Below are 19,504 nucleotides of genomic sequence, written 5' to 3' on the forward strand. Positions count from 1 at the left end.
CTTCTGGTGTGTCTTTGTCCTCACGTGGCCATCATATCCGTGTGTGGGAACTGCGTTTCCCTTAGCTCACAAAGACACCACTCATATTGAATCAGGGCTCACTCTAATTGACCTTTTCATAATTTGATTGTAGGCAAAGACCCTTTTACCACATAGGGTCAGATTCACAGATTGGGGGGGGGGGGTTGGGGGGGTTGGGACTTCAACATACCTTTGGGAGGGACATAGATGGACCCATAACAAATGGGGGGCATCAGCATGACAGGATTGCTCTTTCTGGATTTCGTACACCCGACTCTCTCAAGTCAGAGACTTCCCATGGGTTTTCTCCTTTGTCTTCATTACTTTTGTGCCCACTGCTAGCTCATGTTCCAGTGCTGTGTTGGGGCCAGGTGGCCCCAGCTGATGAGAGCTACTTGTTACATTTTCAGGAGCTCATTCCCCAAAATAGCCATTATTAAAAATTAAAACATATAAATTCACAATTAAACTTAAAACAGAGGTAATACCTTCTCAAAACTGATAACTGTCCAGTTTGCTACATTTGACAATTATCAATCTATGTCTGTTAAGTTTCTTACTTCTATTATATGTGCCTAGGGGAAATACAAAATAACATTGTTCTTATCTCTTCCTGTGTCTACATTCAGTGACATCAACTTGGTAGCTGAAAACCAGTCACAGAGGGAGTATTTATATCACAAAAAGACATCAACACTACAAATCAGGGCTTGTTTCTCCGTGGATAACTAGTTGTTAGATACTTACCAGATATCACTGGTTAAGTCTTATTCTTCTGGGCCTCATCTTCCTTTCCACAAACTGGATCTCTGTAGCAGTCACTTAAACTCTTTGCTTCAATTATTCTCTCTCTCTTATTTCCTAGTTCCATTCCTCACAGGACTGATACTTTGTAATTGTGTGTATGGAGACACCATGTGAGAAGTTCCTAGAATGTAGAAAATCGATTCTAATGATAGAATCTGGAAATTGAATACAGGAAGAAAAACTTGCCTGTGGGATCACAACCTCCTTGCCGCGTGTTCTGCGGAGTCTTCGGGTAACCTTGGGAACAGCATCAGATGACAGTGGGCGGACTGTAGGCTTTAGAACAATAAATGCTGCCTCTGAAAAGATAGGTCAGCAGAGCGGAGTTGCTCTGGAGTACTTGAACCTAGTAATGAGGCCAAGACAGCAGAGGAGGTAGGCATTATGGCTCACTGCGAGACTACCACTGAGTATCTATATGTTGGCAGTCAAATCTTTAGTTAGGGAGAAGTCCATTCCAGCCCCAGACTGAGTTACCAAGGCCCAGACTTAGAAAGCATGGCAGAGCGGAAAGAGAAGGGGTCCCCTGGTGGCTCAGTCAGTTATGTGTCTGACTTAGGTTTCGGCTCAGATCCTGATCTCAGGGTTGTGGGATAGAGGCCTGCGTCTGGCTCCATGGCACCCAGAGCAGAGTCTGCTTGTGGCTCTCCCTCTGCTCCTCCCCCTACATGTGCGCTCTCTCTCTTCCCCACTCTAAAATAATAAATAAATCCTTTTAAAAAATGAATAGAAAGAGAAGTACTAAGGTATTAAAATCGACCTTCCATTTCCTAAGTGACCTTCCACAATCTACTTAATCTCTGCACTTTGGTTTCCTTATCCCCCAAAGGGGGTTACAAGAGAAACCTCCTGGGATACCAGAGCCACTGCTAATGTTTAAGAAAGTTCTGTGTGGGGACGCCTGGGTGGCTCAGTGGGTTGAACAGCTGCCTTCGGCTCAGGTCATGATCCCAGCGTCCTGGGATCGAGTCCCACATTGGGCTCCTTGCTCCGCAGGGAGCCTGCTTCTCCCTCTGACTCTGCCTTCCACTCTGTCTGCCTGTGCTCGCTCTCGCTCGCTCGCTCTCTGACAAATAAATAAATTAAAAGAAAAAATCAAAAAAAAAAAAAAAGAAAGAAAGTTCTGTGTGAATTAGTAAAGGGCTCCTGCTCTGAGCTGTTGCAGTTCCTCCAACTAGTGGCTTGGCAAAGAAGAGCATTTGTGTCAATGTACAGGTGTCTCTTCCTTGTGGCACTCCTAGTCAGGGACAAGACTACTTGTCCTCAAGTACAGGAAGCATACGGCACAGCCATTCGTTTTGGCCCAGTGTTGATGTCAAGATTGAAGAAGGGCACGTATTAAAACCCAAGCTCTGACACTCATAAATAACAATTCCCGTGTCTGAAAGTCCCTTCTCTCTTTCGTCCCTCTTTTATTTCTCCCAGGCCATTATTAAGTAGGAAGTCCTTACCCTTAAAGACACAGAGATGGGCCCCTTTGGCTCCTACAAGAGTCTCTGCTTCAGAACTAGAACTGGACAACTAAGAGTCCTATACCTTGTTCTCATGTAAGGGGACCTCCCCATACACACACCTGTGCCATTACTCCTAAAGTGTTCTTTCCTTTTAGAGGTGTCCTGGGTAGATTCTGAGGGAGCCTAAGTTCAAGGAGCATGAAATACAGCTACCTTTGTTAATGTGCCAATAAACCTGGTCAGTCCCAGCTGTAAAAAACAAATGAGTAAAACCTGTTTTCCCTTGTTCCTTACATTATGTCAGTACCTGGCAGTTGTTTATGTTTAAAGAGTCAACAGAAGGCAGGCAAGGGACCAGGGAACATGATAAGTGTTTAAGGGGTGTGATTTACTACTCAGCGATGCGCCAGTGATGTGGCATGAATTAAAAACAAGGAGTCTTCCAGGAGAAAAGATTTCTTTAGAGATGTAATTAATTGACCTGGCTTGAGTCTCTACTTTCCCAGGGAAGTAGTTGTCAGTGAAGTGCTTTCAACACTGCCCTGGCTGTCATTATTATTCAAGTTCATGCTGCAAAGTCATCTTCACTTAGAATCTTAGCATTCGCTATGAAAAAATTCATAGGTTAGGCTTTTGTATTGCCACGTGCCTTGGGATTTATCCTCAGAATTAGGAAGCAAATGTAGCCAGCAATTAGTTTCAACATTTGTTTCCAGAAATGAATTTTCCCCCTATCTGTCAGATTTGGCTCAGGGTTCTTTTTCAATTTAATCTTTGTTAGCGGCATGAAAAACTGTTAAATGTTCAAGCATAAGCAAGTCATTACTCCATATCTAAACCCTAGAGAGCTGCTGGTTGTCATGGTAATGTGACTGCACGTGTGAAGTAGGCATTGGCAGCCTCACATTTTCATTAAAATACCGTGCATATTTGCATGAACTCCTGCCCAGAGCATTGTTACTGGGTTCCATTCTCCCCCAGCCCCATTGTCCCATAATAGCGCCAAGGGATTTCTTATTTCAGAACCAAGCTTGCTAGGGTTTGTTGCATTTATTATTGATCTGTCTCAGAAGAAAGTTGAGCTGTATTCAAAGCTCACCATGTATGAATGGAGAGCTGACTATAGGTCTGTCTTACTCTTCCCCTGAACCATGTTTTTTTCTACTGAATGGTTTTAATTAGTTTCTTTATTTTGCCTCCCCCCATACTCCTATGTCTTCCTTCAAATATCTCCCTCTGGACTTGTAATGTTGCCATTGCTCTTGATGATGTAAGTTTCTGTTCAGTTTACCACCCCGCCTTCCCCATGACTTCTTTCCAGGACCTCCATTAGTTTGCTTTGGGATTAGGGCCATGATCATATTAATACATCCACTTGATCATTTTATTTACTCAATTGGTAAATGTTTATTGCTTACTGTATGGTAGCCTAGGTGTTGGATCCCAGATACACAAGGGCAATAATTAGTTAGTAAGAGATATAATATGCCTTTGCTGCCTATCCTGTGCTTGATTGAATGGTCTGTGTATTGAGGTGCCTGGCTGGCTCAGTCAGTTGGATGTCTGCCTTCCACTTAGGTCATGATCCTGGAGTTCCAGGATCAAGTCCTAAGTCACACTCCTGGCTCAGCGGGGAGTCTGCTTCACTCTCTGACCCTCCCCCACCTCCTACTCTCTCTCTCTCTTTCTTTCAAATAAAATAGACAAAGTCTTAAAAAAAAAAAAGTAAATGGTCTGTATATCTTAGGCAACTACTTTCCACCAAAGGTTCCATCAAACCTGCCTGCAAAGGTTTGCAGCATACAAACTATCTGTTGAGTCCCACAGATTATCAAATAGTATGAGTTTACTTTTGTTCCCACAACATTATTTAAACATTCTTTTGTTGATCTAAAGGCTTGAATCAATACACTAGGAAGTGTCAGTGCAGTGACAGTGCGGTAATATGCAGATTATAATGGCTATTGAATATGGTGTAATACATATCAACTCCGTCTCTCTTCTTACATCCACACACAGATACACAAAACCTCATTCACACACACTAAAGTTAAGAAACAAGAGTCTTGATCCACAATTAAAGAACTGCATTTTCTAGAATCTCATAGACGTCCCATAGGATGCTTCACTGTACTCTCATAATTGCTTCTGTTCATCCTGCTCCTTATACTTGGGAATTTCTACCAAACACCTGGAGAACACCTCATCTTGCAAAATTCTCTGCAAATATCACTTCTTATTTGAAGTGTTTTATAAAAATAACAGGAAATAAAGGAGAAGAACTTACAGTGAATGTATATATATATTTTAAATTCTGGCAGTAAATCCCAATATGTGTGTGTGTGTACATATGTGTGTATATAGAATGGAGGTATTGGAATGCAAAGTGTATTTATTGCCACAGATTGTTAATAAGAAATTTGAGGGCGCCTGGGTGGCTCAGTGGGTTAAGCCGCTGCCTTCGGCTCAGGTCATGATCTCAGGGTCCTGGGATCGAGTCCCACATCGGGCTCTCTGCTCAGCAGGGAGCCTGCTTCCTCCTCTCTCTCTCTCTCTGCCTGCCTCTCTGCCTACTTGTGATCTCTCTCTGTCAAATAAATAAATAAAATCTTAAAAAAAAAAAGAAATTTGAAAATGTGGCATTACATAATACACGTAAAGCATTTCACGTGATATTACCACATAAGAGGAGAACACAAAGTTTTGCCACAAAGGCAAGATAGGAGAGTTGCAAGGATGGGCTGATTGATAGTGTGCAATACATCAGAAAACAAAGAGGATGAAATTTGGGAGAAGATTATTCTGTTGGAAATAATTAACTTGTAGAAAATCAAATGTGGTCTATAAAACATGATTTAGTCTTCAAATATTTATTATTAACAACACACACAGTAACATTGTTTTATGATGCTAAATGATAATAAAGGATATAAATAGAAAGCCAAACCTGGAAAGAAATTGACAAGATGATTTCTATATAGAAGCTATTAACAATGAGGGTCCTCTCTGTGGCACAGTCAGTTAAGCATCTACCTTCAGGTCAGATCATGATCCCAGGGCTCTGGGATGAAGTCAGTGGGGAGCCTGCTTCTCCCTCTGCCTGCCACTCCCCCTGCTTGTGCTCTCTCTCTCTCTCTAACAAATACAATTTTTTTTTTTTAAAAAAAAGAAACTATAATAAACAATGGATAACAGATCCATTCCTTTAAGTTTGTCCCTTCAAAGGCAGAAAATAATTACACTATATATATGAGTATAGGTAATATAGATATGGATATAGATTATAGTTTTCTTGGTCTTGAAAAGTTTCCAGTTAAAAAAAACAAGCTTGGGACTTGGGATGTCTGAAAACTTTATGAGACTTTGTTTTGTTTTGTTTTGTTTTGTTTTTTTCTCTGTCTGATAGGCCATGATACTTTGGATGCATTCCCAGTTGGGGGTGGGTGAGTCTAGAGATAAGCTTTATGGTTTGTCCTGCTAGGTCTGCAGACTACAAACACAGCAGTAGCTTCCAGTTCATCTCATAGAAGTAAGAAAGTCTCTTCTTGGGTGCAGATAGCCTTTCACCCACTTTCTCATAAAAATACAAGATTTGGGGTAAGGTTCTTAAGGTGTTCAAATAATTCTCCCCAAGCATCTGGAAGGTGTTGCATGGAGGGGAAAAGCAGGAGAATTGGGGGAAGGTGAACAGAGAGGAAGTCTAATACCTCACTCCTTTTACTGCTCTAGAGGGAAGGGCTCACTGGGGGGTGGGGGTGGGGTTCCCAGTATGCCCTCCTCACACCCCAAATTCTTGGCCTCATCTCCCACCCTCTACTGAATTCCACCTCTTTCCATTTTTTTCTAGAACCAGTCACACTTTCCTACAAAAATACTTAGTCTCCCTATATCTCATCAAGTGTCTTGTAAAATTATCAAACTCAGAGGTTACATTTGCAAGGTTTTTTTTTTCTCTGTTCAGTTACATTTTGCTCTGTAGAAGTGTATCCATGTCCATTTGTTCATCACTTCCTCGAACAAAGGCTGATAGATTCTTGGTCCGATACATAAAGGGGTGAGGAGAAATACTGGACATCTTTTGCTACCTCCTGTGGTTGTACTCTCCCAGCCGTGATATTCAACCATGTCTGTATTTAGAATTACCTGGCAAGCTTGCAACAAGACCCATGCCTATACCCACGTTAAACCAATTAATTTAGAGCCCTTGAACATGGGTTGCGGGTATCACTTGTCTGTTTATTTTGTTTTCAAGTTGCTCTGGTAATTCTAATGCATGGCCCAGTTTGATGACCACTGCCCTAGACAGTACTTCTTAATCTTCCAAGGCATGTAAGTCATCTGTAGCTTCTATAACAATGCAGTGGAACCTGAGATTATGTCGTTATAGCAAGCCCCTAAGAGATGTGAACACTGTTAGTTCTACTGTTAGTTCTACACTTTGAATAGCCAGGTTCTAGAATACTTAAAGTTAATCACATCTCACCATTTAATTGTCATCTGAAATATGTCTCTTCCTACTCAAGCTCCAAGTGGGAAAAATTATTACTCTCCTGTGAGCAAGCCCTGGTTTTAGATCCTAAAAAATATCTATTGGAAAATAAAAAACATTTTGCCATGTCAGAAAATTTACAACTCACTATACCTGCTCAGTACAGCTCATCCAAATCTTTAAGTTCAGTTGAATAAATTAGCGGTGTTTATTGTCCACTGTGGTTCTATGGAAACATTTAGGGCATTGGGAACTCTTTTTGTGTATCCTACAGAGACAGGAACAGATCTAGTACAGTTCTGGATTAGGACTTTCGAAACTGGATTCTAGTCTCAGCTCTGCTGACTTATCCTAATGAGGTCTTTCTAAGCTTTTCATTTTTTTTTTGTTTCTCATGATGACATCTTTGGGAGCACAAGATGGGATCAAACCCACCCTGATAGGTCAAAGAAGCCCCTCAGAGGAGGAGAATCCATAAAACTGAGTATGAGTCAGTCACATAGAGAAGCCAGAGGACAGAATGAAAGAACATACACAAAAGAGAGAAGACAGAGACAGTATGACAAATTCTACAAGGAGATTGGGATGGCCAGATTGGAGGTGGCATTTAGGGAAGGGATGAGACAGACATGAGGCTGGAGAGAGGAGGACCATTTCATTAAATGATAATGTTGAACATCTGTTACACATCTACTGTCTCAGACACTTTGCTATATGCTTTATATACATTATTTCATTTAATTCTCACACAAACTCCTCAAGAGGCAGGCACTGAAAAAAAAATTTAAAAATATTATGAAGTGGCTTAGAAACCATAAGGAACTGAAAAGACTGTCACTTGACTTAGGTCCTGTAGCTAATACATGGTAGAGCCAAGTCTTTATCTCTCTTGAGTCCATGCTCAAGTCCACACTACGAGCTTGAATGGAGAATCAGAGATGAGTTTTAAACACAGGAAAAAGATACTCCCCCCACCCCATTTCAGAGAGATTGTCCCAACCACATGATTGGACAGGGCAAAAATGGAGGCTTAGAGACCAATTAGGATTCCTCCTCTGAGTTGTTACAGTCTCATGGGTTTATCAACATCTTTTGAGAACTGAGAATATGTCTTATTTTTCTTTGGGTTATCAATACCTAACACAGTTTGGGGAATATAGTAGATATTTATTGAGGGACTAAATGACTACTATTTGAATTATGTAAAAGAGAAATTATGAACACCTAAACTAAGGCAGTGGCAGTGGGGTTAGAGGTGGAATGGAGTAGAACACTAGATGAATGCATTTTTGCCAGGCAAATAAATTAATGTTACTTTTAACGCCAAAACGTTTGAAATTCAGAGGGCTTTTCTAATATTGTTAATTCAAAGGATACACTCAAATGGTGGATATATCACACACCGCTGGAGGATGAAAAAGGAAGTAATGAGGGTAATGAGCCATGAGCACTGTTGGAAATCATGCCATGCAGGCAGCCTCATCCTCTGGATCGAACAGGTAGGATGGCTGTAGATTAGGAAATGTGATGTAAAGCTCTGATTTTCAAGTCAAAAGATTGTTTTCAGGGGTGCCTTGGTGGCTCAGTTGGTTAAGCTTCCAACTCTTGATTTCAGCTCAGGTCATGATCTCAGGGTTAAGGAATAGCCCTATGTCAGGCTCTATGTTCAGGAGCGTGGAGTCTGCCTAAGATTCTCTATCTCTTTGTCCCTCCTCCACCTCTCTCTCTCTCTCTCTCAAATAAAAAAAAAATTTTTTTTAAAAAGGTTGTTTTCAGGACTCTGTTTTGCAGGAGAAGGGATGAGACATCAGTTAAATCAGAGCCTCTTACTTTTCATTATGACAACAGAGTAATGGTGCAGGGAAGAAACGAAATGAGAATGAGAACAGCCCTTTTAAAACAATATTTTTGTTCTCCAAATTTCAGTATTGATTAGACTGTTTTTAGTGCAAGAACAGCAATGCATCAATCATACTTATAATTGAGTTTTAACGTGAATCTGGTGACTTATCATCATCTGTAAATTTCCCTATTATGAAAATATTAATACTGATATTGGAGATTATTAACACTTAATGTTATATTATATTATAAAATATGTAATATAAAAGCCACTAGAAAATTATTTACACATTTGTATATTTTAAATTTTCTGTAATGAATATATATAGGTTTTATCATTGGCAAATAGCTGAAATTGTTGTTTTTCATGACTCTGAAAGTATATTGGCCAATGATTTTTATTTAGGAGTTAGGAATGAGAAGAGGTTCATAAATTTAAAATGAGAAAAATCATTTTCAGTGCTTTAATAGATGGAAGGCCAAATTTAGACTCTGAACACAATTTTTCAAAGGTTTCTACTGGAAAAGAGCAGCCTTGCTGCCACAAAACTGGTCCAAGCAAGAAGATATACACAGAACTAAATGTCCAGCACCTGCTATGGATGACCTTTTGCTGAACAATCTTTGGAAGAGCATTTGTTCTGCAATAACTGTCATGTACAGACAGAAGCAGGGTATAATGAAAGTTGTTTCAGTTTCCTTCTATTCAACTTAGAGACTATAATAGCAAGAACACAAACTACTACCTAATCTAAATATATAAGTTCCTGAGACTTCGCTAAATTTTGTTTGTTACTCAGAATACACCAAGCATTTGGACAAGGTGATGCTGTTAACAAATCTGGATATTTCAGTAAATTGAGTGATTGGGTGGGGTCACAGAATGGACATTTTCTTTTTTGGCAAGTTTCAGAGCATCATAGAATGCTGTGAGCTAAAAGAGAATTTAAGGAGAGTGTGGCTTTTTTTTTTTTTTTACTATATATTTTTTAAATTAACGTATAAGGTATTATTTGTTTCAGGGGTACAGGTCTCTGATTCATCAGTCTTATATAATACACAGTGCACATTACAATACATACCCTCCCCAGTGTCCATCATCCAGTTATCTCATTCGACCAACCCCCCCCCCCCTCCAGCAACTCTCAATTTGTTTCCTAAGATTAAGAGTCTCATATGGTTTGTCTTCCTCTCTGGTTTTGTCTTGTTTCACTTTTCCCTCCCTTCCTCTTTGATCCTCTGCCTTGTTTTTTAAATTCCTCCTGTCAGTGAGATATGATAATTATCTTTCTCTGATTGACTTACTTCACTCAGCATAATACCCTCTAGTTCCATCCACTTGTTCTGAATGGCTAGATTTCTTTTTTTTTTTTTTTTTGATGGCGAGTAGTATTCCATTGCATATATGTAACACATCTTTATCCATTCACGTCTCCATTGATGGACATCTGGGCTCTTCCCATAGTTTGTCTATTGTGATCATTGCTGCTATAAACATTAAAGTGCAGGTGCCCCTTCAGATCACTACATTTATACCTTTGGGGTAAATACCCAGTAGTACAATTGCTAGGTCATAGATTAGCTCTACGTTCAACCTTTTGAGGAACCTCCATACTGTTATCTAGAGTGGCTACACCAGCTTGCATTCCCACCAACAATGTAGGAGGGTTCCTCTTTCTCCACATCTTCACCAACATCTGTCATTTCCCAATTTGTTAATTTTAGCCCTACTGACTGGTGTGAGGTGGAATCTCATTGTGATTTTGATTTGTATTTCCCTGATGCCAAGTGATGTGGAGCACTTTGTCATGTGTCTGTTGGCCATCTGGATGTCTTCTTTGCAGAAATGTCTGTTCATGTCTACTGCCCATTGCTTGATTGGATTCTTTGTTCTTTGGGTGTTGAGTTTTATAAGTTCTTTATAGACTGGGTACTAGCCCTTTATCTGATATGTCGTTTGCAAATATCTTTGGAGAGTGTGACTTTGAAAAAAAGTAGGTATGAATTCAAATTCAGGTTCTACGTCTTTCTAGCTGGATGCATGAAGGCAAGTTACTGGACCACTCTCAGCCCTGTTGCCTTTTTTGCAAAACTGGGGTAGTTTTTACATAGCTAGGTACACTGTTGTAAGGATTAAGAAAGACTGTGTAAGTAGAGCATTATCTTTTCTTAAATTTCTTGGTGTCCAATAATATACATGTCTTCAATGCAAGAATACCAGACAAATGGCCAACTAGACTCTGATTTTTTTGAGTATGGTACTTTGCAAAGATACCTATCCCACTGTTGAACACTCATTTTGTTGAACAATTCATTTTGTTGAAGTGTTCTGACCCTCTGACTGACCCACCTGTTTTTAGTTCTGCATTTGTCTGATTTTGCATTTAATAAACTGCTTTAATTCTACAGTAGAGGAGGCAAAAGCCAAAACGTGTTAGTCTTTGCCCTCACAGTTTATAATCCTGGTGACAAGACCAGGCAATAAATAAATACATAAAATGAAACCAGATCAGGAAGATGTAAACTAAGCTAATGACAAATATTTGTTGAAATGCCTTAAGATCAATTCAATCAAATCATTGCCCATACCTGGGCCTGAAATTCTAGGAACATAATCCTTAATATTATGTGAGTCTTCAGTATAAGGAAAATTGTCCTTATTAGATTTTTTTTTATTTTCAAAATAATAAATTTATATATTTAGAAAATGAAAGACAGAATTACAAAATAGAAAAAAATATGTTCCTCTTCTCCTTGCCAGCTTCACTTTCTGGATGTGATTACTTTGAATCCTTTCTACTTTTATATCTCCTAGTGGTCACCTCCATTATTATCAGCAAAATATTTATAATTTTATTGCTTGATCAATTAAATTCAAATAGCATCTATTTACTTAGCATAATGAAAAATGAGATGTTAACTGACTCACTATTTGCCATTCTACATTTGACAGTTTTTGATGATTCTATTACTACATATCATTTCTTAAATATTTACATCAATTTATGAAGTGTACCAAACTCTACCTCTTTTTTCATTTTTTTTCTCCCCAACTTTATTGAGGTAAGATTGACAAATATAAATAGTACATATTTAAGGTGTGTGGGCTAATGTTTTGATACACACTTACATCGTGTAATCATCACCACAATCAAACTAACATATCCATCACCATACATGGCTACTATGTTCTTATCTTTTCTTCTGTTTTTTTTTTTTTTTAAGATTTTATTTATTTATTTGACAGAGAGAGATCACAAGCAGGAAGAGGCAGGCAGAGAGAGAGAGGAGGAAGCAGGATCCCTGCTGGGCAGAGAGCCCTATGCGGGACTCGATCCCAGGACCCTGAGATCATGACCCGAGCCAAAGGCAGTGGCTCAACCCACTGACCCACCCAGGCGCCCCTGTTTTTTTCTTTTTTTTCCCTTCTTTCTTTCTATGGTGAGAACACTTAAGATTTACCCTTTTAGCAAATTTCATGCATGTGATAACAGCTGAAGGAGACTAACAACATGGACTCCATCTTTGGCCCTCTATCTTGTTCATATCTGCCCAGTGACCTTCCCAGGGCTTAGAGTTCCAGATCCCGTGGAGGGTAATGTATGCTCGGACAGGAATGTGGGAAGGCTGATCTTAGTTACAGTGGCACACAGAAGGCTCCACTTTAGGAAACTCGTAGAGATCTTTTGGTGCACAGCTGTTCCACTTTAGATAACTTCCCTGTGATCTCATCACCATGTCCCTCACTCCATAAGAGCTGGCAATTAAGTTTGGAGCTGGGTGCAGAATGGCTGCTCACAGCCTGGATCCCCACTCTGCCTGATCTCTCCCCATCAGTAAGTTACCCTGAATTAAACACTGTATAAATGGTATGGAGTGCTTGCTTTGTTTTGGGTCTTAAAGTACCTTCTCAGTAGGAGGATATGTTACTGACCCTCCTGCAACATCTAAGAGCAGTATTGTTAAGTATAGTTTCATTGCTGTGTATTAGATCTTTAATCTCTAGATCACTTTGAGCAGTATGAACATTTTAATATTTTAATTCTTCCAATTCATGAATACAGGTGTCTTTTTAATTACCTATGTCTGCTTTAATTTCCTTCATCAGTGTTTTATAATTTTAAATAATACAAATATACAAGTCTTTCACCTCTTTGGTTTATTCCTAAGTATTTATTCCTTTGGTTGCTACTGTGAATGAGATTGTTTGCTTAAGTTTCTTTTTTTATAGTTTGTTGTTTGTGCATAGAAACATGACTAAGGGGTGGCTCAGTCGGTTAAGCGTCTGCCTGCAGTTTGGGTAATGATCCTAGGGTCCTGGCTTGAGCCCCACATTGGGCTCCCTGCCCAGCCCAAGCCTGCTTCTCCCTCTCCCACTCCCCCTGCTTGTGCTCGCTTGCTCTCTGTCAAATAAAAAAAATAAAATCTTTAAAAAAATGACTGATTTTTGTATATTGATTTTGGATTTTGCAACTTTACTGAATTTGTTTCTCCTTTAAAAAAAAAAGATATTATTTATCTATTTGAGTGAAAGAGAGAATAAGAGAGTGAGCACAAGCTGGGGGAGGAACTAAAGGAGAGGGAGACGCAGACTCAATGCTGAGCAGGGACCCCAACGCAAGGCTCCATTCCAGGACCTTGGGATCATGACCTGTGCCAAAGGCAGACATTAAACAGACTGTGCTTCCCAGGCACCCCTGTTTCTTATTTCTAAAGGTTTGTTTGGTTTTTTTGGTTAAGTCTTTAGAGTTTCTATACAAATGATCAATTATCTGCAAACAGAGGTAATTTTACTTCATACTGATACGGTTGCCTTTTATTACTGTTTCTTGTCTAGTTGCTCTGGTTAGGGCTTCCGTAACTGGGTATCTTTGCCTTATTCCACATCTTAGAGGGAAAGCTTTCAGTCTTTCACAGTTGAATATGATATTCACTCTGAGTTTTTCATATATGGCCTGTATTGTGGTGAGGCAATTTCCTTCTACAGCTACCTTGTTAAGGGTTATTGTAAAGAAAAGATGTTAAATTTTGTCAAATGCTTTTTTGCACTTATAATCATGAGGGCATTTTTTTCTTCCATTGTGTTAATGTGGTGCATCACATCAATTGATTGACATATGTTGAACCATTCTTGCTTCCCAGGAAAAATTCTACTTGGTCATTATTGTGGTCAACTTTATGTCAACTTAACTGGTCTCAGAGATGTCCTATAGCTGGTAAAATGTTATTTTTGGGTGCATCTGTGAGGGCATTTCTGGGCGAGATTAGCATTTAAATTGGTAGACTGAATAAAGATCTCCCTCAACTATGTGTATGGGCATCATTTAATTTGTTGAAGGCCTTAGTAGAACAAAAAGGTGGAGAAAGAGTGAATTTGCTCCTTTTGAGCTAGGACATCCATTTTTATCTTGCTATTGCACATTGGCCCTCCTAGTTTTGGGGCCTATAGACTTGATCTAGAATTCACAACACCAGCTCTCCTAGTTCTCAGGCCTTTAGACTTGAACTGTATTACATAACAGCTTTCCTGATTCTCCAGCTTGCAAATAACAAATTGTGGGTCCTCTTGGTCCCTATAGTTACATGTGCCAATTCCTATAATCTCCTCTCATACAGATATATGTCATATTGGCTTCTTTCTCTGGAAAACTCTGATTAAGTGGTGCCTGGGTGGCTCAGTCAGTTAAGCATCTACCTTTGGCTCAGATCATGATCCCAGGGTTGTGAGATCAAGCCCCATATCAGGATCTCTGCTCATAGGGGAGCATGCTTCTCCCTCTGCTGCCCCCCCCCATGATTGTGCTCTCTCTCTCTCTCCCCCACCACCATGTTTTCTAATAAATAAATAAAATCTTAAAAAGAAACTCTGATTAATAGTCAGAGTATTTGATCCTTTTAATGCACTGTTGAATTTGGTTTATTAGTATATTATTAAATTTTATCGTTCTTTTCCTATCAATTTTATTTATTTAAAAGATTTTATTTATTTATTTGACACAGAGAGAGAGAGAGACAGCAAGAGAGGGAACACAAGCAGGGGGAGTGGGAGAGGGAGAAGCAGGCTCCCTGCTGAGCAGGAAGCCTGATGTAGGGCTTGATCCCAGGACCCTGGGACCATGACCTAAGCCACCCAGGTGCTCCTTTTCTTATCAATTTGAGACAGTATTTCTTAACTTCCTATTGCATAAGATGAAGATATTAGCATGTTTATAATTCTGTCATTTTTTTTTTTTTTTTGTTCTCCCTTCTCAAAACCTCTGCCAGAAATACATATTGTTTTCCACTTGGGGGGGAGTGTTAAAATATTTGTAAAGCAGTTGGCCCAAGGAAGCTACCACAGGATGGAAACTTAATAGAGATTTAGATCAGAGCTAGGGATGAAAAATACAAACAACTGGCCTCTTCTATGTCCTATGTGCTTGGACACACACTCAACTTCCAGGATAAAAACTAATCTTAAAATGGAAGAATCATTATGCATGACAGATTTTTTTCTTCAACTTTGATAGTGTATGTAGACATCTATAAGTAACATTATTGCATCTAAAAATGGGCAGTTTGGTCTCAAGAGGACTCTATACTTACAATGCAATTTGCTTACGATAAACCGGAGGAGAAAAAAAGGAAATATACATGTTTCTAGTATAATTTCTTAAATAGAATGTATGTAAGGGTGTTTATAAGCATTGTATAATAATTTGGGGGATATTTTTTCCCTGCAAATATGAGTATGCTTTTTAAATTAAAACATCTTATTATACATTTTAATGCCCCATATGAAAAAATCAAATAATATATTCAGTAGGTCATAATGTTTGCATAACATCTTTAGAACATTATGAAAATAAAGCAATTCCCAGTTTTGACTAAGGACATTGGCTGACATTTTACTTCCAACATGTTACATTCTGTTTTTATATTTTTAAACAATGGCAAAAATTCAGAATAGGAGAAGCCAAGCTGCTTTTGTTGGCTCTGGATATGCCTTGCTTTTGTGAGTTTCAGCCAAATATTTGACACCAGTTCAGCTGACTTTTGATTGTTAATTTCAGAAATGGGCATAATCCCACTTATGTAGTTCAGATGTACTTCTCTAAGTTCTCCAAGAACCATGTCATTATTTTCAAAATGAAGATTCACATAACACAATCTTCTAGTTAGAAATGATTACAATATGGAAGAAGAAGCAAGGTTTTAAGTCAGGCAGTCTAGATTTGATTTCTGACTTCATAACTTTTAAATCTTAGGCAATTAACTTGAGCTCTCCAATCTCATTTCTTTGAGTGAAAATAAAGATGGTAATACTCATCCTATGTTAGCCATAGGATCTAGCAAATCATTGTCATAACGATAATAGGTCATAATCAGAATAATGAGAGGAGGAAGGGCAGTGGCAGTTATGGAAGGAGTGATAATAGTAGTAACAGTGCTAATAGAAAGAAGTCTTGTGAATAATGTTTACAGTAACATTTACTGAATTGCTTTTGATGTATCAGCTAGTATCTGAAGTAGTAGAATGTCTAAATCGATTACAACCTTGCAACAAACTTACTGCCCTAGATCTTTAGATCTGAGCGGGAGTGGACAAAGGAGGCAAGAGAAAGATATGCATATTATTATGACATGACCCAGGTAGACAAGGAGCAGATCACGAAAGACCGCTGAGAACTTTGGACGTTAGTGAGTGAAATGACAGTGACAAAGAGGAGACTTAAGATGCCTAGAAAAAGCCCCAGGAGCAGCTTGAGGGCAGGATTTGGTAAAGTTTTCTAGAAGAGGAAGTTCAGGTCTGAACTGAGAGACTGTGGGCTCTTCCTTCTCACGTAGGTTTTCTATCTTTGGAAATTTTTGTCTTCCTCCATAGCTGAAATAAATACGATCTTTTTTATATTGATTTTTCAGTGGTGTCTTTGGAAAAAAATTCATTTGTAATATATTATGATACAGTATTGCTAAGATTAAATTTTTATAGTTGTTATCTAGTTTCTCAACAGTTTTCATTAAAATTTGTTAATTTAGGGGCACCTGGGTGGCTCAGTGGGTTAAAGCCTCTGCCTTCTTCGGCTCAGGTCATGATCCCAGGGGCCTGGGATTGAGCCCCACATCAGGCTCTCTGCTCAGCGGAGAGCCTGCTTCCTCCTCTCTCTGCCTGCCTCTCTGCCTACTTGTGATCTCTGTCTGTCAAATAAACAAATAAAATCTTGAAAAAAAAATTTGTTAATTTAGATCTCTTTAAATATCATAATAAAATAAAAATAAGTAAATATGCTGTTTAGTTAAAACTTTTTTTAAGTTCTATCTTATTCATCTCTGTATCCTCAGATATTATTGGCACAGTACCAACTGCTGGAAGATGAGAGAGGAAAAAAAAGAAGAAAGAAGGAAACAGTGATCATGATAATAAATTTCATTAAGCATCTGATGAATGTTTGTGCAATAGCATTTGGTGGTTTGTTGTTATTCAGGTCCTTTTTGAGGGAGAAAGAAATACTACTTCTTACAGTTTTAGTGATAAACTGATGGTATTTATTAGACAATTACTTGGTCTTGGCTGCCCTTGAAATGAGTAAAAAAAGTCACTTGGAAAAGTCTCTTATGTATCTCCTGACTCAAGCATTTAACCTAAGGCAGTTAAAGAGCAAATAGTCAAATAACTAAAAACCACAAGTGAGGTAGAATAATTAGTTACAATAAAATTGAAGAAAAAATGCTATGATCATAATTCTGTTCATAATGTCTGTATTCATAAAAAATGGCTAGAGAAGGAAAACAGTAGAAAAATGCTAACATTTCTTGTTGAGGGCTGAGATTGAATATTTTTTCATTTGTCTCTTCCCTGAAGTGTGTTTATATTACTTTGATAAAGAAAAAATGTAACAAAAGAAAAATAAATTTCTAAGACTGCAAAGATAGATCAAGCCTTTGCAAAGAGGCTCTGTTTTAAAACACTTGCCAGTTTTATAAAATTGGACTCCAGAGTCAAAGCATTCAAGTTAGGAAGGAGTTAAAATCCAAGATTTAGCTTCTCTGACAGAATTGATAGTTATCATCCACTCCTATGAGTATTATCATATGTAAATAGCCCTATGTGCAGAATATACTGAGAGACTAGATGGTAAAACAAAAAGAACAGAAACATAGTGTAAATAAAAATCTAGTAAGGACAACCAACCTGGCCAAAACACCATGTCCCAAATGTTCATCTAGCTCAAGTAGGTCTTCCGGGAGGATTCCTGGGCACTCAAGCAAATGGGTAAAAATATTCAGACAAACAGGGTGCCTGGTTGACTTAGTTGGGAGAGTATGCATCTCTTTATCTCAGGGTCGTGAGTTCAAGCCACATGTTGGTGTGGAGCATACTTCAAGCAAACAAACAAATGAACAAAAATATCCAGAGGAGCAGAATCTGGGAGAACTCTGAGGCCATTCTAAGCTGATTCCCTTTTCTGACAGGTCTCTAACTAATTCATAGGCTTGGATCCAATCCCAGGGCAAAGGCTCTAGAAAAAGCTTATGGAGAAACATGAACCAAGTGCTATAGCGGGGGATATAAGACACAACAAGGCTCTATTGTGGTCATGAACCTAGATGGACTACGGTGTGTGTGGTGTGGAGATGGTGTGTGTGTGTGTGTGTGTGTGTGTGTGTGTAGTGGAGGGAAGGTGAAGAGGGAAGATAGGGAGAGTAGAGAGAGGATCACTGGAGATTGTGCCAATTCAGGTTGAGAGGAATTAGAAAACTAAATCAAAACAATTAGGTCTTTGCTTTTCCTCAGCTCACTTCTGCTCCACAAGTAAGTGAAACTATATAATTGACTCTCTCTGCTTGACTTATTTCACTCAGCATAATCTCTTCCAGTCCCGTCCATGTTGATACAAAAGTTGGGTATTCGTCCTTTCTGATGGAGGCGTAATACTCCATTGCATATATGGGCCACATCTTCTTTATCCATTTGTCTGTTGAAGGGCATCTTGGCTCTTTCCACAGTTTGGCGACTGTGGCCATTGCTGCTATGAACACTGGGGTACAGATGGCCCTTCTTTTCACTACATCTGTATCTTTCAGAGAAATCGGAGGGGGAGACAAACCACGAGAGACTGTGAACACTGAAACAAACAGGGTTTGGGAGGGCGAGAGATGGGGGGTTGGGTCAGTCTGGTGATGGTATTAAGAAGGGCACGTATTGCATGGAGCACTGGGTGTGGTGCATAAAGAATGACTCTTGGAACACTAAAAAATAAATAAATAAAAATAAAATCTAGAATTTTTACTCAAAAAAAAAAAAGTAAGGTCTTTGCTTGCTCAAAACAAAAGCCATTCTTCCTATTCAATTGAATCACAATGCAGTGTCACTAAGTAAGCATTTTTGCAGAGTTAGCAAAAGGTTAATGATAGAAATTGAGACCTGGAGAATGCGGGAATGTGGAATTAAAGCTGCCCTTTGTGCAGTAAGACTTTGTTCTATCTGTCCTCCCAGCAGCCCTGGGCAGCTGGAGACAAGACAGATACTGTGAGGTGAGTCAGATGATGCCATCAGAGGTCTCCACGGGGGCTTGTGCTGGGGTGAGGGTGTGGTCAGTGGTGATTAAAAGGAACAGATGGATCAAAAGGAAGGAGTTAAGACAAGCTGTGTAGAATCAACAAGTTTTGCAGCAAACAATAGAAATCTGTGCGGGAAGGTGGTTCCTGAGTCTATGTGCAAGTATCCATAACTTGGGAGCTTGTGTTCAGAGATGGGCTCTGGTGGTTGGGAACTAGGTTCATTGATATAATTCACATTAGTTATAACAAAGAACTCCTAAATCTTAGCCACTTAACAGAACAGCACTTTATTTCTCAATCACAGTGGGGCTGGAAGCAGATCTAACAGTTTTCCTGAGAAGGAAACAGG

The 19,504-nt window shown here is 39.0% G+C and overlaps 1 long non-coding RNA gene across 3 annotated transcripts in view; it reads left to right on the plus strand.

Moving 5' to 3' along the window:
* The window catches only part of LOC309841446, a 58,821-nt gene extending 41,810 nt beyond the window's left edge, over window positions 1-17,011 (plus strand). For 2 of the 3 annotated variants that reach the window (XR_014299136.1, XR_014299137.1), the window contains 2 exons: window positions 8,144-8,270; window positions 16,936-17,009. This is a non-coding gene — a long non-coding RNA (uncharacterized lncRNA). Of the gene's footprint in view, window positions 1-8,143; window positions 8,271-16,935 lie in introns of all 3 variants that reach the window. The other variant, XR_014299135.1, reaches the window with a different exon arrangement.
* Window positions 17,012-19,504: the final 2,493 nt, after the last annotated feature.

Source organism: Mustela nivalis (assembly GCF_964662115.1).
Source record: "Mustela nivalis genome assembly, chromosome: 9".
Taxonomy (NCBI): Eukaryota; Metazoa; Chordata; class Mammalia; order Carnivora; family Mustelidae; genus Mustela; species Mustela nivalis.